General features: G+C 40.2%; 1 protein-coding gene across 1 annotated transcript in view; it reads left to right on the top strand.

Moving 5' to 3' along the window:
* The first annotated feature begins 8704 nt into the window (after positions 1 to 8704).
* Positions 8705 to 26794, top strand: part of TBCE (tubulin folding cofactor E) — a 109753-nt gene continuing 91663 nt past the window's right edge. Inside the window, exon 1 of the mRNA XM_029244661.1 lies at positions 8705 to 8779. The gene's annotated coding sequence lies outside the window, so the exon portion shown is untranslated. The remainder of the gene's footprint in view (positions 8780 to 26794) is intronic.

The raw sequence follows: 26794 nt of genomic DNA on the forward strand, positions 1-26794 counted from the left end.
TATACTTATATATAATTTTTTAGAAACAGCTTTATTGACTCACACACCACATAATTCTTTTAAAGGATACAATTCAGTGGGTTTTAGTATATTCATGGGGTTATGCAATCATCACCACAATCTAATTTGATAACATTTTTGCTTCCCCTGAAAGAAACCACCATCACTATTAGCACTCACTCCCATTGCCCCCACTCCACCCCTAACCCCCACCCGAGGCAGTCACTAAGCTACTCTCTGTATTTATAGACTTGCCTATTCTGGTTGTTTCATATAAGTGGAATCATATACTACGTGGTCTTTTGTGACTGGCTTCTTTCACTTAGCATAATGTTTTCAAGGTTCATCCATACTACTTATAACTTCAATAATTTTTAAGTCTGAATAATAGTCCAGTATATGAAAACACCACATTTTGTTTATCCATTCATTGGTTGATGGACATTTGGATTGTTCCTACTTTTTGGCTTTTATGAATAATGCTGCTATGAACATTTGTGTCCAGGTTTTTCTGTGGCTATATATTTTCATTTCTCTTGGGTAATATGGACTGAATGTTTGTGTCCCTCCAAAATTTATATGTTGAAGCTTCAACCTCCAGTATCTCTGTATTTGGAGATGGATCTTTATGGAAGTAATTAAGGTTAAATGAGGTCATAAGGGTGGGAATCTGATCCAATAGGATTAATTTCCTTACAAGAAGAGACCCAAGGGAACTTCCCTGGAGGTCCAGTGGTTGAGACTCTGCGCTTCCAATGCAGGGGGCGCAGGTTCAATCCCTGGTTGGGGGATTAGGATCCCACGTGCCATGCGGCCAAAAAAAAAAAAAAAAGACCCAAGAGAGCCCTTTTCTCTCTTTACACCATGTGAGGACACAGTAAGAAGGTGGCCACCTGCAAACCAGGAAGACAGCCCTCACCAGGAATCCAATCAGCTGGCACCTTAATCTTGGACTTCCAGCCTCCAGTACTGTAAGCAAATAAATTTCTGTTGTATAAACCACTTGATTTGTGGTATTTTATTACAGCAGCCCAAGCCAACTAAGAAAGTTAAATACCTAGATGAGTCATATGGTACCTTTGTTTTACATTTTGAAGAGGGAGTATATTCTTAAGATATACTCCCTTAGTTGTACAGAAACGTACATAAAAGTATATTCATTGCAGCAGTATTTGTTTTTTTCTAAGATTTTTTTTGATGTGGACCATTTTTAAAATCTTTATTGAATTTGTTACAATATTGCTTTTGTTTTATGTTTTGGTTTTTTGGCCGGGAGGCATGTGGGATCTCCACTGAGCCATCAGGAAGTCCCTGCAGCATTATTTGTAATAGAAAAAAAGTAACAAATGTTCATCAATATGAATTGATTAAGTCACAGTTCAGTGACTTAATGCAGCAAAACTATCTGTATACTATACGTACAATATATAGTAGCAAGATAATTTTTAGATATTCGTGTTCTTTTCCCTCTGTTTTTTCCATCTTTAGTTACAGAAATGTACCCAGTCCATTTTGTACTTTCTTGCCTCAGGGAAGTATTATGATGATAAAGCTAAAAGAAGGCTATTGTAAAACACTTCCTTTCTGAATTAATTTTCCTACAACCTGAGCCTGTTGAAGAGATCAGGCTAGGTGTACTGGAAGGGAGACACAGAGAAAAGGAGCAGTGACTTTAAGGGCAAACAGAACAGAGGAAAGAGGAGAGATTCCTGGGAAGGGAACAAAAGCCAGAAGTTCCCATGGCTGTTGGTAGTACTGTAGGAGGTGAGCAAGACTTCATGGAGGATGGACTAGACAGTAACCTTCCCGTTCTCTTCCTGGGACAGGGAAGCAGAAAAGTGCCAGGCTTTGAGGGATCACTGTTGGCTTCAATAATAAACCTGCCAATGGAGTCTGATGCCTGCAGTTGAGAGGTAAGGAGGCCCTAACACTGACTGAGATTAAATTTTCTGCTAGCCCTGCAGGAAGGGAGTGAAAAAAGAACATTCGTCCTTTCAAGATGCTGGACTGAGTACGTGTTTATCTTTTCTCCCTCTTGAGAGAATACTAAAAGGAAAGAAAAAGAATAAAAAGGCTAAAATATCAAAATAACCTTGAGAATTGGAAGGGCTTTGTTAGTGGATGAGAAATTCCAAAAAGTGTCTGGAATACAGAAAGCAGAAAGACTACTGATTGATGTAAGCAGTGGGGATATGGCCAGAGCTAAGGCTATGTAGAGAAGGGGCTGTGGCTGAAACGGGACCCAGCAGGCTCAGGAGAACTGAAAGTACTTGGCAGAATAATGGAGCCCCAGCGATGCCCACGTCCTCATCCTCGGAGCTGGTGAACAGATTAGATTACATGGGAAAGGGGAATTAAGGGTGAAGAGAAATTATGGTTCCTCATTGATGATCTCAGAATAGGGAGATTATCCTGCATTATCCAGGTGTACCCACCTGTAACTACAAGCTTCCTCAAAGGAGAAGAAGGAGGCAGAAGGGGAGAGTCAGAATGAGATGTGACATTGGAACCAAAGTCAGAGTGGTGTGATGAGAAGGACTCAACCCACCGTTTCTGCCTTTAAACATGGAGGAAGGGGACCACAAGCCACAGAATGCAGGTGGCTTCTAGAAACTACAAAGACAAGGAAACGGATTCTGCCCTGGAGTCTCCAGAAGGGAACACAGCCCTGCTGATACCTTGAGAAGTGTTGGACTTCTACAGAACTCTATATAATAAATATATGTTGTTTAAGCCACTAAGTTTGTGATAATAGGAAACTAACTGGAACAGCTCTCTACTTGTCAACAAAGAGGACTGGAGAGATAAATGTGGATGAAAACAAATTAATTGATAGTCTGTAAATGGAAGGGTACATCTCCCTACGCTACCTCTTTCTTACACCCCAATGGGCAAACTAAATCATCACTGCCAGATATTTTATCCTCAAGCAGAAGAGTAAGACATCTTTTTAGAGAAGTAGAAGTGAGTTTCTGGGAAGAATTTGAGCAAATAGGAAAGGTATTGGTGTCAAAGAGCTACATTTTTCTGTTCTGGCATCAGGGAGCCTTCCTGGAGCATCATGGCTGCTCCCTTCCCAATCACATGACACTGAAACTTACCAGTCAGCCAGCCAGCCCTGCTTGCATAAGCTGAGCTCCCATTAGCTCCCATTTAGCATTTCTCATGCTTCATTCTGTCTGAAACACAAATGGACAACCAGAAACTCCCACACATTTATAGAATACCTGCAGTATGACAGAGAAAGACCAAGGTAAAAAAAAAAGAAGCAAAACCAAAATGAAACAAGAAAAATATAGAAAAACTCAAATTAGAGGGAACAGAAAAAACAGAGAACACCTTAAAATAAGACAAACCACAATCTGTAAGTAGTGTCACTGGAGAGATCTGAGGGGATATGGAATGGAATCTATGGCCGCTGTTGTTTATCTTCCTAACAGTCATCCCGCACTTCTACTTCATGAAAAGAACATTTTTGATATTATCCCCATGTTGCATGGCCATGTGTTTCAGGAAAAAACAGAATTCTCTCCTCCTCGGGGGGTCTTAGTCTTTGTCACTTAAGGCCTTCAGCCAGTTGGGTAAGGCTCACCCACATAATGGAGGGCAATCTGCTTGACTCAAAGTCTGCTGATTTAAATGTTGATATCATCTAAAACATACCTTCACAGCAACACTGAGACTGGTGTTGACCAAGTCTCTGGGTACAATGGCCTAGCCAAGTTGACACATAAAATTAACCTTCACAACCACATGCCAAGATGAAAAGTTGCACATCAGAAGGTACCAAAAGTTCCTTAGAAACAGGCTGGAGAGAACTTGGTATGATAAACCTCTGCCACTGTGAAGTCCCCCGTGGAAGGCTGACTCCTCCTTGGGATGGAGCTGTGAGGAGGACAGATAGGAAGAAGACTGTAAAATGTTACAATAAAAGAATTAGCTTTTGATTTTTTTTCTTATATAAATCTTTTTCAGGATGTCCTTATGAACAATTATTCATAGCCTCAACTCCTATGGTGTCCAGTAAGACACTGTGAAATCAAATAAATCTCCGGAAATTGAATGGGTTTAACTGATCTTGATTTTCTTTTACGTTACCCTACAACTCCAAAGGGCTTGTGTACTAAAGTAGGCATCATGCACAGAGATGGCCAGCAGGCACATGAAAAGATGTTCAACATCTCTAATTATTAGAGAAATGCAAATCAGAACTACAGTCAGGTACCACCTCACACCAGTCAGGATGGCCATCATTAAAGTCTACAAATAACAAATGCTGGAGAGGGTGTGGAGAAAGGGGAACCCTCCTGCACTGTTGGTGGGAATGTAAATTGGTGCAGCCACTATGGAGAACAGTATGGAGGTTCCTCAAAAAACTAAAAATAGTTGGGAATTCCCTGGCAAACAGTGGTTAAGACTCAGCACTTTCACTGCCTTGGCCCAGGTTCAATCCCTGGTCAGGGAACTAAGATCCCGTAAGCCATGCAGTGCTGCCAAAAAAAACCGAAAACAAAAAAGATACGTGCACCCAATGCTCATAGCAGCACTATTTACAATAGCCAAGACATGGAAGCAACCTAAGTGTCAATTGACAGATGAATGAACAAAGAAGATATGGTATATATACACAATGGAATACTACTCAGCCATAAAAAGAATGAAACATGGATTTGCAGCAACATGAATGGACCTAGAGACTATCATACTAAGTGAAGTAAATCAGAAAGAGAAAGACAAATACCATATGATATCACTTATATGTGGAATATAAAATGACACAAATGAACTGTACAAAACAGATTCACAGACAGAGAGAACAGACTTGTGGTTGCCAAAGGTGGGGGATGGGGGAGGACTGGATTGGGAGTCTGGGATTAGCACATGCAAACTATTATACACAGAATGGATAAACAGGATTTCCCTGGTGGCATAGTGGTTAAGAATCCACCTGCCAATGCGGGGGACACGGGTTTGATCCCTGCTCCAGGAAGATCCCACATGCCACAGAGCAACTAAGCCTGTGCGCCACAACTACTGAGCCTGTGCTCTAGAGCCCACGAGCCACAACTACTGAGCCTGCGTGCCACAGCCCTCGTGCTCCACAGCAAGAGAAGCCACCACAGAGAGAGACCCTCGCACCGCAACGAAGAGTAGCCCCCACTTGCTGCAACTAAAGAAAACCCCACGTGCAGCAATGAAGACCCAACACAGCCAAAAATAAATAAATAAATGAATAAATTTATTTTTTAAAAAAGAGAGTGGATAAACAATAAGGTCCTACAGCACAGGGAACTATGTTAAATATCCTGTGATAAACCATAATGGAAAAGAATATGAAAAAGAATGTATGCATATGTATAACTGAATCACTTTGCTGTACAGCAGAAATGAACGTAACATTGTAAATCAACCTTACTTCAATAAAACAAATTTTTTTAAAAAAGTAAAATAGGTGTCATGGTCCCAGTGACAAAAATCAAGAAATTAGATGTAGTCACTGAGAGAGGATGTAGCCCAAGAAGAGCAGTAATCAAGGACAGTTATCAAGGAGGGAACAATGAAAGGAATAAGGAAACCACGAAGGAAGAGACCAGCTACTTAAAAAGACAGGAGGTTCTTAATCTGTGACCCATGGACTTCTCTGGGGCCCATTAACTGTCTTCAAAGGATTAATTAACTCCCTGAAATTATATGTGAAATTTGCATGTATGTGGATAGCTGTCATCAGATTTCCAAAGTTATTTTTTAACTCCCGGTCAATGAAAATGACCACAACAAAGAAAAGAAAAAGAAATGAAAAGAAAAACAAAACCAAAAAATAATCACTGGAAAGAAAGCATGTGGTTTCAAGGAGTGAACCATTCAAGTATAATGCAGTAGAGATACCCAATAGGATATTGACTGAAAAATGTTCAATCAGTATGGCAATTAGAAGGTCTCTTCTTTGAAGAGTCATTTAGTTGTGCTCCCTCAACCTCCTTTCCACTTCAGCTCACTGTAGCGTGGCTTCTGAGGCTGCTACTCTACCAAAACTGCTCTTGTCAGCGACACTGACATTTATTTTGTGAAATCTAGCGAATAGTTCTGTCTTCTCATCTAGCTTGACTTCTCAGCAGCGGTGACCCCACAGTCTTCCAGTTTTGCTCCAACCTCTCTGGTTTAAGCCACTATTTCCTTTTGTGCCCCAGATGAAATGACTACAAGGAGATAACATGGTTGAGGCAGCAGTACAATGTCTCGAGGAAAGGACAGGAGGCAGAGAGGGATCATTCTTTCACTAGGCAAAACCAGGCAAGTACTGTAGTTTTTTTTTTTTTGGCCACTCGTCTTGCTGATCTTAGCTCACCAACCAGGGATGGAACCCAGGCCCCTTGGCAGTTAAAGCGCCAAGTCCTAACCACAGACCGCCAGGGAATTCACCGTAAGTGACCCTCTTAATCCTCCCTTAGCCCTGCTTCCCACTCCTGTTTACCTATAGAACTAGAAAGATCTTCCTCCAGTTTTTTTTTCTTTTTTTTACATTGCTTGATCCTTCTTATCTTGCAGCTGTCAGTTCAAATGTCACCTTGAAAGTTATCCTCCCCTTACTTCCTACTTTCAGTTTGTAACATATTATCACAGAACCATCTGTTTCCTTTAGTGCACCTCACATAATCTGAAATTATCTTATTCATTTTATTTATATATCATCTGTCTCATACCATTAAGATATACATTTATCCAGAACTGGAACATTGCATCTCTTTTTCTCTGCTAGGTCTCCAGCGCCTAAAAATAGTGTTTGGTGCAGAGCTGGCTCTTATTTACCTGATGCATGAATGACGAGACTTAAAATGAATTGCATTACAAATACTTGATATTTTAAGTTTGCACTTTTTTGAGACAGTGCTTTAAATATGATCTTTACAACAAAGGGGGATAAGTAACCCTATCAACCTATGCTATTGAGAAATCAAGGGATATGAGGACTAAGAAACCACCTTGGTGATCTGAAGTCAGTGGTGATATTTGAAAGATAATTGTGGAAGAACTGGAGGGAAGACAGAAGCCAGAAGGCCAGGCTGAAGAAGATTAAAGTGAGAGGAGGGTGAGGAATGAGAGACAGGGTGTATAGATCTCTTTTAGGGAAAAACTTTAGCAGAGAAAGCACTTCAAGGAGATAACATGGTTGAGGCAGCAGTACAATGTCTCGAGAGGACAGAAGGCAGAGAGGGATCATTCTTTCACTCTAGGCAAAACCAGGCAAGTACCGTCACAACTCAGTGGAGACAGGAAAATATTTTACAAAGAAAAGGAAGGTGCATGCTTCCTATATCTGTTGTGGGGCTGGTCTGAATTTGGTGGATGCCAATAATCTTCAAGAAGTGTGGCCATTCTCTGCCGAAAGATAATTTAAAACTCTCCAGTTAGAAAGTGCACAGCTCTTCTCAGGACACAGCTGAATGTCAGTAAATAACCTACCTTTATTCTGCTTCAGTTTTTGTCTAAGTTGGGGCCAAAGTTGTCCTCCAACCTTCATGAATACAGGAGGCTTGATCAAAATAAATAGTGATAAAGCCCATCTGATAAAGCCATCTGAGTCAAACCTGTAGTCTAACAAAATTTATTAAGTTGCTGAAACAAGGAAAACCACCCACCAAAGGAACTGGGGGAGTCTAACTGGAAGAAAAAAAAACAAAATGGAAGAGGCAGACATAGCATAGGATTTGGTGGAGTGTATTAATAGATAAGAATTAAGCAGGCTCAGGCCTGAGTTGTGAAGCCGACTCCAAGGTCATGTAGCGTTGAAAACCATAAAGTTAAAATAAATGTGGAATGTTATATCTGAAAATTTCTTATTTGAAGCACTATGCCTGGGCTGGCAAAGTGTCAAAATGATCCCCAGGACTCAGCTCTGCCAGGCAGACTTGGGATATTCCATTATTACTCATATGATTTCAAACAATAAAGCTTCTGAAAGTTTGTTTTTTGGAACAAGTTTTTTTAGCCTATGCCGTTTCATTAATCAACAAAAGCAGTTTTTACAGCTTCATAATGGGTATCTCTATGTGCTGAAATTCTTAAATTTAACATTCAGCTTGAAGGCTACCTCCCTGAAGTGTTATTTAATTTCCCTTTGGTTGGGTTAAAGGCCTCTTTTATTTTCACCAACGATAACAATACTATGGGTATTACATGCTTTAATCGTGTACCAAGCTCCACGGCTAAACGTTTATTTATGCATCATCACATTTGATCCTCACAACTCTTGAGATACGAGAAAACTCTTAGAAATTAACATGCCTACGGAATTTGCTTTTTCTATTACTGCATTTACTTTCATCCTGCTTTGCGATTCATCGAGTTAATTTTCTTCCCCTAGTTTTTGTGGAATCAACCCTACACTCCTCTCTGTGACCACCACAGGCTTCCTCCGTGGTAGATTGTCAATGAACGTGGAACTGAATCTCATACAGGACTTGTAACTCGCTTCCGTGATAACAAGTAAACTGGAACCTGCGCGTCCCATGCGTCGTTCTGTTATCCCGGGTTCCGGGGACTCGCTGGAGCAGCACAGGAGCGGCGAGCTCCGCTGGGTTTGGGCGGTCTGACCACACCTTCGGCTCCCCAGACGCTCGCTGATAATCACCGCAGAGCTACAGCTGCCGCCGCTCCTTCCCGAGGGGGCGGGACTTCCTGTCTTCCTAAAGGAGCACTTCCGCCCACAGCCGGAAGCTGCTCTGGGGCAAGACGCGAGGTGGGGGCAGCAGCTCAGACCACCCTGGCAGACCGCGGATAGGTGAGCTTCTTCGGGGTCTGGGGAGCGGGGGGTGCCGTGCGTTCCTGGCTGGCTCGTGACCGGTGCACGCCTGCGAGGCTCTCGGTCTGTTTTTCCTTTAGAAACTTCCCAAGTGGCCGGGCGTTGCCTGCTTCCTGGGGCTTTGAGCGAACCCAGCTGCGCCGGGTGCAGAGGAGGCGTTCGTGGGGGCGAGTGGGGTCCCGGGCCGGAGCCCGTGGCGGGCGAGCGGGAGTGGTGGCCCCGCACTGAACTTCACAGAAAAGTCATACTGACTTGTCACTCTGCAAGAGGTGAAACTGGCACAGGCGACCAACGACTTGGTGTCAGGTTAGAGAAACAACGCTGACCATCCAAATCCTTTAACATTTGTGATGCAGGAGAAATAACGTTAAGTAGGTGGAGAACGTTTACAGGTTTTACATATTACTCACTACCAACCGGGGACTATTCTGGGTTGTGGGTGAAAACAGATTTCTCTTTTGTCTGAAGTTAATATATCCATGGCCACTGTCATTTGATACTTGGCTCAACTGTTTTCATCTTTTTAGGGGTTTTTTGGTAAATATGTAAATAATTTTTTTCTTTTTTTTTTTGGCTGCGTTGGGTCTTTGTTGCTGCGCGCGGGCTTTCTCTAGTTGTTGCGAGCGGGGGCTACTCTTTGCGGTGCGCGGGCTTCTCATTGCGGCGGCTTCTCTTGTTGCGGAGCACGGGCTCTAGGCGCACGGGCTCTAGGCGCGCGGGCTCAGTAATTGTGGCTCGCGGGCTCTAGAGCTCAGGTTCAGTAGTTGTGGCGCACAGGTCTTAGTTGCTCCGCGGCATGTGGGATCTTCCTGCACCCGGGCTCGAACCCGTGTCCTCTGCATTGATAGGCGGATTCTTAACCACTGTGCCACCAGGGAAGTCCCTTTACGTATGTTTTTGTAACTAGCATATTGTTGGGGAATTTTTTTTTTTTTTAAACCAAGCGGACAGTCTCTGCCTTTTGACTGGCAGGCTGATTGTACTTATATTCACTGTCATTACTGAGATATTTGTTGAGGCCTGTAAAACCTTCGGCATCATCCTTGACCCATTTCTTTCTCACCACACATGTAACCTATCAGCAGATGCAAGAACTCGGCCTTCAGAATCTATGCAGTCCCAAGCCCTCCTCAGCACCTTCCCTTATTCAAATTACAGCCATATCTCACCTGGATTTCTGCAGTAGCCACTAAAATAGTCTGCTTTTTCTTTTTTCAGTCTTTCCCTCGCATGTAGAGTGATTCTTTTTTTTTTTTAAAATCAGATTATCTCCCTCCTCTCAAAAAATCCTCCATGGGCTACCCATTTCACTCAGATTAAAAGCCAGATTCTTCAGAGTGGCCGTCAAGTTTCTGTATGACCTGGCCCTTGCTTTCCCTCTGATCTCATCTCTGGTTACTCTCCCTCTTTGCTCTATGCTGTTGCCTCCGGCACATCCTAACCTCAGGATGTTTACACTTGTAGTTCCTTTGTCAAAATGTCCACATGGTTTAATCCCTTACCTCCCTCCTGTTTTTTTTTTTGAATATTACCTTCTCAGTGAGGTCTTCCCTGACATAGCCTTCCCTTATATTTCCGTTGTACTCGTTGTCCTTGTACTTATTACGATATGACGTGCCATGTGATTTATTCATTTTTCTGGTTCATTACTGTTTACCCCACTAGGATAGAAGTTTCATGAGAGCAGCTATTTTTCTGTGTTTTGTGTACAGCTGTATCCCTAGTGCCTAAAACGATATTTGGCTTTTAGTGGGCTCTCCATAATATAATTGTTGAAAAAATGGATTTGGCTTTTTTTTTTTTTTTTTTTTGCCATCTGGTACTTTGTACTTTCTGTGCTTTTTCTTTCTCTTTCTTGCCTTTTTTTGAATTGAGGTTTTGTCTTGTTTTCTCTCTTCACTTTTTCCCTTCTACTTATTTGGAAGATATGTTACTATATATACGTTACTTCTGTTCTTATAGTGGTTAACCTTTTAATTTATCTAATCAGAATCTTAAGCTTGCAGAACAATATTGTCTTTACCTGTGAGCTACTGATTTTAACACGCCTCCTGGATCATCTCAGTACTTATTTTCATAAGATGTAAACGTTCAACCATAAAACTAGTAGTTGTTACTATTTTCTGGTGGTTTTGATTTTTTTCCTTTTTGGTTTATTAAAGTAAATTTGTGATACAGCTTAATAGAATATTTACTGTATACTTAGCATTCCAAAGTTTATTTTTTAAGAAGTATGTGATACTTTCCCTACCTTAGCATTTTGCTGGGAAATGTGCAAAAGAGTCCATTAGAAAATAATATGATAGACATTATTAAGTGTGAAATGAATATAAAATAGGTAGAGGCTACCAGAAAATAGGGAATTTAACAGTTTGCTGGTTATTAGGAGCAGCTGGAATGAATTTGTGGAGGAGTGATTTGGGAATATTTGGTGGTATTTGAAAGTGTGTAGAGAAAAGGCACTGATTGGTTCATTAATTTTATTATTTCTGTTCCATATAGTTGTATCATAAAAATTGTGCGTTTGGTGTGGATTTCAGTCATTGGTGTTCGAGACAGAAGACATGTCTACAGCCTCTTCAGAAAGCCTAAGGCTTTCTGGAGGAGCTGCTTAAAATGATGAGACAATTCAGTGTGGGAGGGCCAAGGAATTACTGTGAGGATGTAGTAGAACTTGGACACAGGCTTTGACATTAGCTATGACGTGCATGGAGGACAACAGGACATTAGGCTAAGTGAAGTAAGCCGGTCACCAAAGAGAAATACTGTGTGCTTCCACTTCTGTGAGATATTTGGAGCAGTCAGGTTAATAGAAATGGAAGGTGGGGTCTGGGAGAGGAGGCTATGGGGAGTTGTTTCATGGGTAGAGACTTTCCGTTTTGCAAGACGGAAAAGTTTTGGTGATTGATTGCACAACAGTGTGAATGTATCTAATGCCACTGAACTGTACACTTAAAAGTGGTTAAGGTGGGGCTTCCCTGGTGGCGCAGTGGTTGAGAGTCCGCCTGCCGATGCAGGGGACATGGGTTCGTGCCCCGGTCCGGGAAGATCCCACATGCCGTGGAGCGGCTGGGCCCGTGAGCCATGGCCGCTGAGCCTGTGTGTCCGGAGCCTGTGCTCCGCAACGGGAGAGGCCACAACAGTGAGAGGCTTGCGTACCGCAAAAAAAAAAAAAAAAAAGGTTACGGTGATAAATTTTATGGAATGTGTATTTTATGACAATTAAATTTCTTTTTAAAAAGGATGGCAGCTGGGATTCTTTAAAATTGCGCTATTAAATACTCAGAAGTTGTTACACTTTAGGTGGTCATTTAAAAGCAAATGACATGTTTTGCCCTTACATTTTCACTTTCTTTAGTCTCCCATCATGAACCTCCAAAACGTCAGTGAAACCCTCTTACATTTCCCTACCTGGAAAGCTTGTTCTCTTGATTTCTGCTGCTCATTTCTGTCAGCTTAACCAGGGAATGGTTTCCACATGGAGTCCTCCTCACTCTTAACCCACCTGTTTCTTCTTCATCACTGAATTGGATCCTTACATTACTAATTATAGGTCTTAATTGTTTGCTGGTAGTTACCTCTTCTAATTAAACTCTAATTTCCTTATAAGTGCATGTCTTCTACTTGCTTATGTTCTTCATGACAGAGAAAGGTTGATGAATGTCCAGATTCACTGCTTGTAAGTTCCTGAGCCAGGATTACTGGCTACAGTTCCTAATCTCAGTGAAGCCTGTTTCTTCTTTTTTTTTTTTTTTTGCCTGTTTCTTCTTGATGTTGACTTTTCTACTTGATAGTTGTCAGTCTGTGAATGATAATTCAGACCTCATGCCAATATTTTGGTACAATTTAGAACAAATATCAGGAAAGATTAAGCAAAATACATTTAGAAAGATAACAGAATACATATTGGAAAACTTTTTTTTTTAATTTTTTTTTTTTAATACAGCAGGTTCTTATTAGTTACCCATTTTATACATATTAGTGTATATATGTCAATCCCAATCTCCTAATTCAACCCAACCCCCCTTTCCCCCTTTGGTGTCCATATGTTTGTTCTCTACAACTGTGTCTCTATTTCTGCCCTGCAAACCAGTTCATCTGTACCATTTTCCAGGTTCCACATATATGCGTTAATATACGATATTTGTTTTTCTCTTTTTGACTTACTTCACTCTGTATGACAGTCTCTGTATCCATCCATGTCTCTACAAATGACCCAGTTTCATTCCTTTTTATGGCTGAGTAATATTCCATTGTATGTATGTACCACATCTTGTTTACCTGTTCGTCTGTTGATAGGCATTTAGGTTGCTTCCATGACCTGGCTATTGTAAATAGTGCTGCAATGAACATTGGGGTGCATGTGTCTTTTTGAATTATGGTTTCGTCTGGGTATATGCCCAGTAGTGGGAGTGCTGGGTCATATGGTAATTTTATTTGTAGTATTTTAAGGAACCTCCATACTGTTCTCCATAGTGGCTGTATCAGTTTACATTCACACCAACAGTGCAAGAGAGTTCCCTTTTCTCCACACCCTCTGCAACATTTGTTGTTTGTAGGTTTTCTGATGATGCCCATTCTAACTGGTGTGAGGTAATACCTCATTGTAGTTTTGATTTCCATTTCCCTAATAATTAGTGATTTTGAGCAGCTTTTCATGTACCTGTTGGCCATCTGTATGTCTTCTTTGGAGAAATGTCTGTTTAGGTCTTCTGACCATTTTTGGATTGGGTTGTTTGTTTTTTTCATATTGACCTGCATGGGCTGTTTATATATTTTAGATATTAATCCTTTGTCCGTTGATTTGTTTACAAATATTTTCTCCCATTCTTAGGGTTATCTTTTCGTCTTGTTTGTAGTTGCCTTTGATTTGCAAAAGCTTTTAAGTTTCATTAGGTCCCATTTGTTTATTTTTGTTTTTATTTCCATTGTTCTAGGAGGTGGATCAAAAAAGACCTTGCTGTGATTTATGTCAAAAAGTGTTCTTCCTATGTTTTCCTCTAAGAGTTTTATAGTGTCCAGTCTTACATTTAGGTCTCTAATCCATTTTAAGTGTATTTTTATTATGTTAGGGAGTGTTCTGATTTCATTCTTTTACATGTAGCTGTCCAGTTTTCCCAGCACCACTTATTGAAGAGACTGTCTTTTCTCCATTGTATATCCTTGCCTCCTTTGTCATAGATTCTATTGACCATAGGAGTGTGGGTTTATCTCTGGGCTTTCTATCCTGTTCCATTGATCTGTATTTCTGTTTTTGTGCCAGTACTACATTGTTTTGATGACTGTAGCTTTGTAGTGTAGTCTGAAGTCATGGAGTCTGATTCCTCCAGCTCTGTTTTTATCCTTCAGGAATTCTTTGGCTATTTGGGGTCCTTTGTGTCTCCATACAAATTTTAAGATTTTTTTGTTCTAGTTTTGTAAAAAATGCCATTGGTAATTTGATAGGGATTGCACTGGATCTGTACATTACTTTGGGTAGTATAGTCATTTTCACAATATTGATTCTTCCAATCCAAGAACATGGTATATCTCTCCACATGTTTCTATCATCTTTAATTTCTTTCATCAGTGTTTTATAGTTTTCTGCATACAGGTCTTTTGTCTCCTTAGGTAGGTTTATTCCTAGGTATTTTATTCTTTTTGTTGCAGTGGTAAATGGGAGTGTTTCCTTAATTTGCCTGTCAGATTTTTCATCATTAGTGTATAGGAATGCAAGAGATTTCTGTGCATTAATTTTGTATCCTGCAACTTTACCAAATTCTTTGATTAGCTCTAGTAGTTTTCTGGTGGCATTTTTAGGATTCTCTATGTATAGTATCATGTCATCTGCAAACAATGACAGTTTAACTTCTTCTTTTCCAATTTATATTCCTTTGGTTTCTTTTTCTTCTCTGATTGCCGTGGCTAGGACTTCCAAAACTATGTTGAATAATAGTGGTGAGAGTGGACATCCTTGTCTTGTTCCTGATCTTAGAGGAAATGCTTCCAGTTTTTCGCCATTGAGAATGATGTTTGCTGTTGGTTTGTAGTATATGGCCTTTATTATGTTGAGGTAGGTTCCCTCTGTGCCCACCTTCTAGAGAGTTTTTATCATAAATGGGTGTTGAATTTTGTCAAAAGCTTTTTCTGCATCTATTGAGATGGTCATATGGTTTTTCTCCTTCAATTTGTTAATATGGTGTATCACATTGATTTGTGTATATTGAAAAATCCTTGCATCCCTGGGATAAATCCCACTTGATCATGGTGTATGATCCTTTTAATGTGTTGTTGGATTTGGTTTGCTAGCATTTTGTTGAGGCTTTTTGCCTCTATATTCATCTGTGATATTGGTTTGTAATTTTCATTTTTTGTACTATCTGTCTGGATTAGGTATCAGGGTGATGGTGGCCTCATAGAATGAGTTTGGGAATGTTTCTTCCTCTGCAATTTTTTGGAAGAGTTTGAGAAGGATGGGTGTTAGCTCCTTTCTAAATGTTTCATAGAGTTCACCTGTGAAGACATCTGGTCCTGGACTTTTGTTTGTTGGAAGATTTTTAATCACAGTTTCAATTTCATTACTTGTTATTGGTCTGTTCATATTTTCTCTTTCTTCCTGGTTCAGGCTTGGAAGTTTATACCTTTCTAAGAATTTGTCCATTTCTTCCAGGTTGTCTATTTTATTGGTATAGAGTTGCTTGTAGTAGTCTCTTAGGATGCTTTGTATGTCTGCGGTATGTGTTGTAGCTTCTCCTTTTTCATTTCTAATTTTATTGATTTGAGTCCTCTCCCTCTTTTTCTTGAGTTTGGCTAATGGTTCATCAATTTTGTTTATCTTCTCAAAGAACCAGCTTTTAGTTTTATTGATCTTTGCTATTGTCTTCTTTGTTTCCATTTCATTTATTTCTGCTCTGATCTTTATGATTTCTTTCCTTCTGCTAACTTTGGGTTTTGTTTCTTCTTATTTCTCTAGTTCCTTTAGGTGTAAGGTTAGATTGTTTATTTGAAATTTTTCTTGTTTCTTGACGTATGCTTGTATTGCTATAAACTTCCCTCTTAGAACTGCTTTTGCAGTATGCCATAGGTTTTGGGTTGTCGTGTTTTCATTGTCATTTGTCTGTAGGTATTTTTAAATTTCATCTTTGATTTCTTCAGTGATCTCTTGGTTATTTAGTAATGTATTGTTTAGCCTCCCTGTGTTTGTGTTTTTTACGTTTTTTTCCCCTGTACTTGAATTTTAATCACATAGCGTTGTGGTCAGAAGAGATGCTTGATATGATTTCAACTTTCTTAAATTTACTGAGGCCTGATTTGTGATCCAAGATGTGGTCTCTTCTGGAGAATGTTCCATGCGCACTTGAGAAGAAAGTGTAATCTTCTGTTTTTGGATGGAATGTCCTATAAATATCAATTAAATCTGTCTGGTCTGTTGTGTCATTTAAAGCTTATATTTCCTTATTAATAATTGTTTGTGTGATCTGTCCATTGGTGTGAGGTGTTAAAGTCCCCCACTATTATTGTGTTACTGTTGATTTCCTCTTTTATAGCTGTTAGCAGTTGCCTTCTGTATTGAGGTGCTTCTATGTTGGGTGCATATATATTTATAATTGTTACATCTTCTTCTTGGATTGATCCCTTGATCATTATGTAGTGTCTTTCCTTGTCTCTTGTAACATTCTGTATTTTAAAGTCTACTTTATCTGATATGAGTATTGGTACTCCAGCTTTCTTTTGATTTCCATTTGCATGGAATATCTTTTTCCAGCCCCTCGCTTTCAGTCTGTACATTTCCCTAGGTCTGAAGTGGGCCTCTTGTAGACATCATATATATGGGTCTTGTTTTTGTATCCATTCAGCGAGCCTGTGTCTTTTGATTGGAGCATGTAATCCATTCACATTTAAGGTAATTATCAATATGTATATTCCTATTACCATTTTCTTAATTGTTTTGGGTTTGTGTTTGTAGGTTCTTTTCTTCTCTTGTGTTTGCAACTTAGAGAAGTTACTTTAGCTTTTGTTGTAGAGCTGGTTTGGTGGTGCTGAATTCTCTTAGCTTTTGCTTGTCTGTAAAGCTGGAAAACTTTTTTCTAAAATTAATTCACAAAATGCCAGTGTTTTCACCTTTTCTGTTGTGCATCAAACATCTTTTTTGATCCCTTGGATCCCTTGGTGGATAAACTAAGTAGGAAACATGGTAACTGAATCTCTACCTACTGTTGGTTTAGGCTCACTGGGTTTAAACTTCCCCATGTCAGCTACCATTATTTTTTTTTAATTTAATTTTTTGTTTTATATTATGGTTGATTTACAATGTTGTATTAGCTTCAGGTGTACAGCAAAGTGATTCAGTTATACATATACATATATCTATTCTTTTTCAGATTCTTTTCCCATGTAGCTGTTACAGAATACTGAGTAGTGTTCCCTGTGCTATAGAGTAGGTCGTTGTTGATTATCTATTTATATATAGTAGTGTGTATATGTTAATCCCAACCTCCCAATTTATCCCTCCCCCTGCCTTCCCCTCTGGTAACCATACATTTGTTTATAGAGTCTGTAAGTCTGTTTCTGTTTTGTAAATAAGTTCATTTGTATCATTTTTTTTTTTTTTAGATTCCACATGCAAGTGATATCATGTGATATTTGTCTTTCTCTCTCTGACTTCACTTATTATCTAGGTCCATCCATGTTGCTCCAAATGGCATTATTTCTTTTTTTTTTATGGCTGAGCAATATTACATTGTCTTTATGTACCATATCCCCTTTATCCATTCCTCTGTCGATGGATATTTAGATTTCATCCATGTCTCGGCTGTTGTAAATAGTGCTGCAGTGGACATTGGGGTGCGTGTATCGTTTTGAATTATGGTTTTCTCCAGGTATATGCCCAGGAGTGGGATTGCTGGATTGTATGATACCTCTGTTTTTAGTTTTTTAAGGAACCTCCATCCTGTTCTCTATAGTGGCTGTACCAATTTACATTCCCACCAACAGTGTAGGGGGATTCCCTTCTCTTCATACCCTGTCCAATATTTACTGTTTGTACACTTGTTTTTGTTTTGTTTTTTGTGGTACGCAGGCCTGTCACTGTTGTGGCCTCTCCCATTGCGCAGCACAGGCTCCGGACGCACAGGCTCAGCGGCCATGGCTCACAGGCCTAGCCACTCCGTGGCATGTGGGATCTTCCCGGACCGGGGCACGAACCCGTGTCCCCTGCATTGGCAGGTGGACTCTCAACCACTGTGCCACCAGGGAAGCCCTACTGTTTGTAGACTTTTTGATGATGGCCATTCTGATTGCTGTGAGGTGATAACCTCATTGTAGTTTTGATTTACATTCCTCTAATAATTAGAGATTTTGAGCATCTTGTCATGTGCTTTTTGGACATCTGTATGTCTTTGGAGAAATGTCTATTTAGATCTTCTGCCCAGTTTTTGATTAGGTTCTTCCCTTTTTTGATACTGAGCTGCATGAGCTGTTCATATGTTTTGGAGATCAATCCCTTGTTGGTTGCTTTGTTTGCAAATATTTTCTCCCATTCTGTGGGTTGTCTTTTCGTTTTGTTTATGGTTTCCTTTGTTGTGCAAAAGGTTTTAAGTTTCATTAGGTCCCATTTGTTTATTTTTTGTTTTATTTTCATTATTCTAGGAGGTGGATCCAAAAAGATACTTCTGTGATTTATGTCACGGTGTTCTGCCTATGTTTTCCTCTTAGAGTTTTGTAGTATCCAGTCTTACATTCAGGCCTTTAATCCATTTTGAGTTTATTTTTGTGTATGGTGTTAGAGAATGTTCTAGTTTCATTCTTTTACATGTAGCTGTACAGTTTTCCCAGCACCACTTATTGAAGAGACTGTTTTCTCCATTGTATATTCTTGCCTCCTTTGTCGTATTGTTATAATAGATTAATTGACCATAGGTTTATGGGTTTATTTCTGGGCTTTCTTTGCTGTTGTTCTATATTTCTGTCTTTGTGCCAGTTACATACTGTTTTTGATTACTGTAGCTTTGTAGCATAGTCTGAAGTCAGGGAGCCTGATTCTTCCAGCTCCATTTTTCTTTCTCAGGATTGCTTTGGCTATTCGGAGTCTTTTGTGTTTCCATACAAATTTCAAAATTTTTTGTTCTAGTTCTGTGAAAGGTGCCATTGGTAATTTGATAAGAATTGCATTGAATCTGTAGATTCCTTTGGGTAGTGTAGTCATTTTGACAATATTGATTCTTCCAATCCAAGAACATGGTATTTTTTTTTATCTGTTTGTGTCATCTTTAATTTCTTCCCCCCCCATCTTCAATTTCTTTCATCACCATCTTGTAGTTTTTGGAGTACAGGTCTTTTGCCTCCTCAGGTAGGCTTATTCCTAGGTATTTTATTCTTTTTGATGCAATGGTAAATTGGATTGTTTCCTTAATTTCTCTTTCTCATCTTTCGTTGTTAACGTGTAGAAGTACAACAGATTTCTGTGTATTAAGTTAGTTTCTTTTTGGTGCCGGGGGGGGGGGTGGGCCGTGGTGTGCACCCTGCAGGATCTTAGCTTCCCTGACCAGGGATTGAACCCGTGCCCTCGGCAGTGGAAGTGCGGGATCTTAACCGCTGGAGCACCAGGGAAGTCCCTTTGTGTATTAATTTTCTATCCTGCAACTTTACCAAATTCATTGATGAGCTCTAGTAGTTTTCTGGTAGTATCTTTAGGATTCTCTATGTATAGTATCATGTCATCTGCAAACAGTGACAGTTTTACTTCTCTTTTCCAATTTGGATTCCTTTTATTCTTTTTCTTCTCTGATTGCCATGGCTAGTACTTTGAAAACTATGTTGACTAAAAGTGGAGAGAATGGGTATCCTTGTCTTGTTCCTAATCTTAGAGGAAATGCTTTCAGTTTTTCACCATTGAGAATGATGTTTGCTGTGGGTTTGTCATATATGGCCTTTATTATGTTGAGGTAGTTTCCATCTGAGCTCAGTTTCTGTAGAGTTTTCATCATAAATAGGTGTTGAATTTTGTCAAAACGTTTTTCTGCATCTATTGAGACTATTGTATGTTTTTTATTCTTCAATTTGTTAATGTGGTGTATTACCCTGATTGATTTACGGATATTGAAAAATCTTTGCATCCCTGGGATAAATCCCACTTGATCATGGTGTATGATCCTTTTAATGAACTGTTGGGTTCAGTTTGCAGTATTTTGTTGAGGATGTTTGCGTCTACGTCCATCAGTGATGTTGGCCTCTAATTTTCTTTTTTTGTGGTATCTTTGTCTGATTTTGGTATCAGGGTAATGGTGGCCTCATAAAATGAGTTTGGCAGTATTCCTTCCTCTGTTTTTTGAAAGAATTTCAGAAGATAGGTGTTAACTCTTCTCTAAATGTTTGATAGAATTTGCTTGTTAAGCCATCTAGCCCTGGACTTTTGTTTGTTGGAACTTTTTAAATCACAGTTTCAATTTCACTACTTGTGATAGGTCTGTTCATATTTTCTATTTTTTAGTGGTTCAGTCTTGGAAGATTGTACCTTCCTAAGAATTTGTCCATTTCTTCTTAGCTGTCCATTTTATTGGCATCTAGTTGCTTGTAGTAGTCTGTCATGATCCTTTGTATTTCTGTGGTGTCAGCTGTTATTTCTCCATTTTCATTTCTAATTTTATTGATTTGAGCCCTCTCTCTTTTTTTCCTGATGAGTCTGGCTAAAGGGTCTCAATTTTGTTTATCGTTTCAAAGAACTAGCTTTTAGTGTCATTTATCTTTTCTATTGTTTCCTTTATCCCTATTTCATTTATTTCTGCTCGGATCTTCAGGGTTTCTTTCCTTCTACTAATTTTAGGTTTTGTTTCTTCTTTCTCTAGTTGCTTTAGGTGTATCCCATAGGTTTTGGATCATTGGGGTTTTGTATCATTGGGGTTTTGTTTTCATTTGTCTCTAGGTATTTTTTGATTTCCTCTTTGATTTCTTCAGTGATCCATTGGTTGTTTAGCAGCATATTGTTTAGCTTCAATGTGTTTGTGTGTTTTACAGTTGTTTTCTTTCTTGTAGTTGATTTCTAATCTCACAGCATTGTGGTTGGAAAAGATGCTTGATATGATTTCAATTTTCTTAAATTTACCGAGGCTTCCGTTGTGGCCCAGCATGTGATCAGTCCTAGAGAATGTTCCATGTGCCCTTGAATGTGTATTCTGCTGCTTTGGGATGGAATGCTCTGTAAATATCATTTAAATCCATCTGGTCAGATGTGTCATTTAAGGCCTGTGTTTCCTTATTGATTTTCTGTCTGGATGATCTGTCCATTGATGTAAGTGGGGTGTTAAAGTCCCCGACTATTATTGTGTTATGGTTGATTTCTCCTTTTATGGCTGTTAGCATTTGCCTTATGTATTGAGGTGCTCCTGTGTTGGGTGTATGTATACTTGTAATTGTTATATTTTGTTCTTGGATTGACCCGTTGATCATTATGTAGTGTCCTTCTTTGTCTCTTGTAATAGTCTTTATTTTAAAGTTTATTTTGTCTGATACGAGTATTGCTACTCCAGCTTTCTTTTGATTTCCATTTGCATGGAAAATCTTTTTCCATCTCCTCACTTTGTTTGTATGTGTCCCTGGGTCTGAAGTGGGTGTCTTGTAGACAGAATATATAAGGGTCTTGTTTTTGTATTCATTCAGCCACTCTGTGACTTTTGGTTGGAGCATTTAATCCATTTTCGTTTTCTTTCTTTATTTTTTGCGGTATGCGGGCCTCTCACTGTTGTGGCCTCTCCCATTGTGGAGCACAGGCTCAGCGGCCATGACTCACGGGCCCAGCCGCTCTGTAGCATGTGGGATCTTCCTGGACCAGGGCACGAACCTGTGTCCCCTGCATCGGCAGGCGGACTCTCAACTACTGCGCCACCAGGGAAGCCCTTCTTTGATTATTGATATGTATATTCTTATTGCCATTTTGTTCATTGTTTTGGATTTGTTTTTGTAGGTCTTTGTTCTTCTCTTTCTCTTTTCTTCTCTTGTGATTTGATGACTAACTTTAGAGTTGTGTTTGGATTCCTTTTTCTTAATCTTCTTTTTTTTTTTTTTAATTTTGGCAATGGCTTTATTTCATTTATTTTTTTGCCTGTGCCACGCAGCATGTGGGATCTTAGTTCCCAGACCAGGGATCAAACCCACACCCCCTGCAGTGGATCACAGAGTCTTAACCACTGGACCATCAGGGAAGTCCTCCTTTTTCTTCTTTGTGTGTATTTATTGTAAAATTTCAGATTGTGGTTACCATGAGGTTTTTTTGTTTTGGTTTTGGTTTTCTTTGGCCATGCCGCATGGCTTGTGGGATGTTAGTTCCCTGACCAGGGATCAAACCTGGGCCCTCTGCAGTGGAAGCGCATAGTACTAACTGCTGGACCACCAGTGAATTCCCACCATGAGATTTTGATATAGCAGTCTATACATATACAAGATTGTTTTAAGTTGTGGGTCTCTTAATTTCAAATGTGTTTCCAGTATTCTGCATTTGTACTCTTCTTTTCTCACTGCTGCTGGTTTTGATATCATGTTTGTGTGTGGATGATTTCCTACCTTTTCTGTAGTTTTGCTTTTACCAGTGAACTTTCCTATTTGTAATTTTCTTGTTTCTGGTTGTTGCATTTTGTTTTCCTTCTGGAGAAGTTCCTTTAGTGTTTGTTGTAAAGCTGGTTTGGTTGTGCTGAATTCTCTAGCTTTTGCTTATCTGTAAAGCTTTTGATTTCTCTGTCAAACCTGAACAAGAGCCTTGCTGGGTAGACTATTCTTGGTTGTAGGTTTTTCCCTTTTATCACTTTAAATATATTGTGCAACTCCCTTCTGGCCTGCAGAGTTTCTGCTGAAAAATCAGCTGGTAACCTTACAGGGATTCCCCTGTATGTTATTTGTTGTTTTTCTGTTGTTGCTTTTAATATTTTCTCTTTGTCTTTAATTTTTGTTAATTTGATTAATACGTGTTTCAGTGTGTTCCTCCTTGGGTTAATCCTGTATGGGACTCTTCACGTTTCCTGGACTTGAGTGAATGTTTCCTTTCCCACATTAGGGAATTTTTCAGCTATTACCTCTTCAAATATTTTCTCAGGCCCTTTCTGTCTCTCTTCTCCTCCTGGGACCCCTATGATGCAAATGTTGGTGCATTTAATGTTGTCCTAGAGGTCTCTTAGACTGTCCTCATTTCTTTTCATTCTTTTTCCTTTTCTTTTTTTAAAAAATATTTATTTATTTATTTGGCTGCACTGGGTCTTAGTTGCGGCATGCGGGTTCTTAGTTGCAGCACGTGGGATCTTTGTTGTGGCATGAGGGATCTTTTTAGTTGTGGCATGTGGAGTGTTTTTTTTATTTCAGTTGCAGCACATGAGATCTTCATTGCTGCATGTGGGGTCTTTAGTTGTGGCATGCCAGCTCTTCATTGCAGCATGCAGGATCTAGTTCCCTGACCAGGGATGGAACCTGGGCCCCCTGCATTGGGAGCATGGAGTCTTAACCACTGGACCACCAAGGGAGTCCCTCATTCTTTTTTCTTTATTCTGTTCCGTGTCAGTGATTTCCAGTGATCTGTCTTCCAGGTCACTTACTTGTTCTTCTGTCTCTTTTTTTCTGCTATTGATTCTCTCTGGTGTATTTTTCATTTCGTTTATTTTACTGTTCATCTCTGTTTGTTTTTTAAAGTTTTTAACTCTTTATTAAACATTTCTTGTATCCTCTCAGTCTGTGCCTGCAGTCTTTTTCCAAGATCTTGGATCATCTTTACTATCAGTACTCTGAATTCTTTTTCATGTAGGTTGCCTTTCTCCTCTTCACTTAGTTGTTCTTCTGGGGTTTTATCTTGTTCCTTCGTCTGGAACGTATTTCTCTGCTCTCTCATTTTGTCTGCCTTTCTGTGTTTGTTGTCTCTGTTCCTCAGGCTTCAGGATCATAATTCTTCTTGGTTCTGGTGTCTGCCTCCTTGTGGGTGAAGTTGGTCCAGGGACTTGTGCAGGCTTCCTGGTGGGAGGGACTTGTGCTTGCCCAGTGGTGGGTGGAGCTGGGTCTTGACCCTGCGGTGGGTAGGGCCGTCTCAAGTAGTGTGTTGATAGGTGGCTGTTGGCTCAGGTCACCTTTAGGCAGCCTGTCTGCTGATGTGTGGGGCTGTGTTCCCACATTGTTGGTTGTTTGTCCTGAGGTGTCCCAGCAATGGAGCCTGCAGACTTATGGGTGGGGCCAGGTCTCAGGGCGAAAACGGCAGCCTCTGGGAGAGCTCATGCTGGCTGGTGAGTATTCCCTGGGCATCAGTGGCCAGTGCCCTTGCCCCCACAGTGAACCACAGCTGCCCTCACCTCCCCAGGAGACCCTGCAAGACCCAGAGGCAGGTCTGGCCTAAGCTTCTCTGGAGTCACTGCTTTGCCCTGGGTCCCAGTGCATGTGAAAACTTGTATGTGCCTTACAAGAGTGGAGTCTGTTTTCCCCAGTCCTGTGGAGCTCCTGCACTAAAGCCCCTCTAGCCTTCAAAGCAAAATGCTCTGGGGTCTCCTCCTCTTGATGCCCGACCCCCAGGCTAGAGAGCCTGACATGGGGTTCAGAACTCTCACTCCTGTAGGAGAACCTCTGTGATATATTATTTTCCAGTCTGTGGGTCGCCCACCCAGCAGGATGGGATTTTGATTATATTTTGAAAGTGCCCCTCCTACTGTCTCATTGTGGCTTCTTCTTTGTATTTGGGTGTAGAATATCTTGTTTGTTAGGTTCAAGTCTTTTTTTGTCAGTGGTTGTTCAGCAGTTAGTTGTCATTTTGGTGTTTTCATGAGACGAGGTGGGTTCAGATTCATTTACCCCGCCATCTTGTTTTCAGCCTCAGCTACTGTTATTTTGAACTTGTATTTCTTTTGATTTGTGGAATTTTTTCCTTTATTTAAATATAGAATCTGACCACTTATACAAGGTACCTAGAATAGTCAGATTCATAGACTCAGAAAGTACATTGGTAGATGCCAGAGGCCGGGGGGTGGGGAGGGGAAATGGGGGATTAGTGTTTAATGGGGATAGAGTTTCAGTTAGGAAGGTGAAGAATTCGGGAGGTGGACGATGATGAGAGTTGCACAACAGTGTGAATGTACCTAGTGCCACTGAAATGTACAGTTAAATATGGTTAAAGTAGTATGTTTTATGTTATGTGATTTTTACCACAATAAAACAACATAAAAAATGTGGAGTTGTGATCTTAAATGACTAACATATTTACTATATGTTGAACAATTCTATGAATAGTAACTCATTTAATTCCTACAACAGCCCTGTGGTCTTAATATTATCTACATTTTACAGATGGGGAAATGTAGACACAGGTTAAGTTGTCCAGTCTCCCATAGCTAGCATGTAGCTGGAGAGGTAGAATTTCTCTCCAGACCACTGGCTGCATATAATGTCCATATAACATTAAATAGGAACAAAAATGACCTAAATTCTTACTTATTTTTCAGAATTCTTTCAGTTGCAGGAGAAAGAATCCCAGGTCAAACTGATGTAAACAAAAGCAGGAATTTCATGGTTCAATTAATTGGGCTAATGAAAGGCTTTAGGCATAGCTGGGTTAACTCTGCTTTTCTGTTTGGCCTTGACAAGTTTTTTCTGAAAATAAAAAACACACATAGTGGCAAAGGTGTTCCTCAGCTATTCTAGGTTTAAGTAGTCCTTTTGTTTTAAGATTTTGGGAAAGAGAAAGACCTCTCTTCAAGGGTCCATGTTGTTGACCTAAAACAAGTGGACTGCCAGTTATCTCTCCAGCAAAGATGGGTTTATTTGGGATCAGCAGAGAATTGCAGTTCAGGTTTACAGCCATGTTGGGCCACATGCAAGTCTCCACATGGCAAGGGAAGGAGAAGGCTTTTCTAGAGAGAAAAGGAAGTTGGGAGGGCTAAGTAAACAAAATGTCCATGGTTTTCCCTTGGCTGTGGACTTTCAGGAAAAGGAGTCTTTCCTCCTTTTGGGCTCTGCTAGGGTTGCAGGGCATGAGAGCTCCCCCTTTCTGGTCTCCTGAGTATTTAACTGAGGTTTCTGTTTATTAATTTTTTTCATTGTCATTTCCTGAAAGATTGGCTCTGTTTGGGTTAGGATCTTCACACATGGACCACTTGCTGTATGTAAGGAAACGGGGTTGAAGGGTCATCACATTGGCCATCCTGGGTCATGTGTCTACTCCTGTAGTGGGGGAATGGTAGCCCACTAGACAGAGAAAGTGCACTTCCCAAAAGGGGATGATGCTGGGCTGAAAGGCGCAGAAAATAGAACCATTTTGGCAGCATAGGGGCAACTCTTGCTCTTTGTTTACTTGCCTTTCCCAAGTTAAGATTCTTCCACTCTTAAAAAATAACACAGTAGGGGCTTTGCTGATGGCACAGTGGTTAAGAATCTGCCTGACAATACAGGGGACATGGGTTCAAGCCCTGGTCCTGGAAGATCCTACATGCCACGGAGCAGCTAAGCCCGTGCGCCACAACTACTGAGCCTGCGCGCTAGAGCCCATGAGCCACAACTACTGAAGCCTGCGCACCTAGAGCCCGTGCTCCACAACAAGAGAAGCCACTGCAATGAGAAGCCCGTGCACCGCAACGAAGAGTAGCCCCCGCTCGCTGCAACTAGAGAAAGCCCACGCGCTGCAACTAGAGAAAGCCCACGCACAGCAACGAAGACCAAACGCGGCCAGAAATAAAGTAAATAAATTTATGAAAAGAAAATAATCTTACCCTTAAAAATACCCCACAGTTATATTTGAGAAATTATTAAAATTTTGAATAAATATTGTGCAGTTAAGATAAGGAAAATGAAAGTACTTTGTACAGTGCTGTAATTTATTTTCAATCATATGCTTTGTTATTGATGCTGGAGACTCACCACTAAATTCCTCTCATGTCCTCCAATTTTCTTAATTGATTCTTTATTTAGAATAGAGACCTCTTAGCAGTCTAATGAAGCCTGTGAACTCCTTAGAATGTTTTCAAATACAGAAAAACAGGATTTCAAATGAAATCATTTACATGGAAT

Source organism: Monodon monoceros, unplaced genomic scaffold (assembly GCF_005190385.1).
Source record: "Monodon monoceros isolate NGI ecotype Baffin Bay Population unplaced genomic scaffold, NGI_Narwhal_1 Super_Scaffold_4, whole genome shotgun sequence".
NCBI classification, from domain to species: Eukaryota; Metazoa; Chordata; class Mammalia; order Artiodactyla; family Monodontidae; genus Monodon; species Monodon monoceros.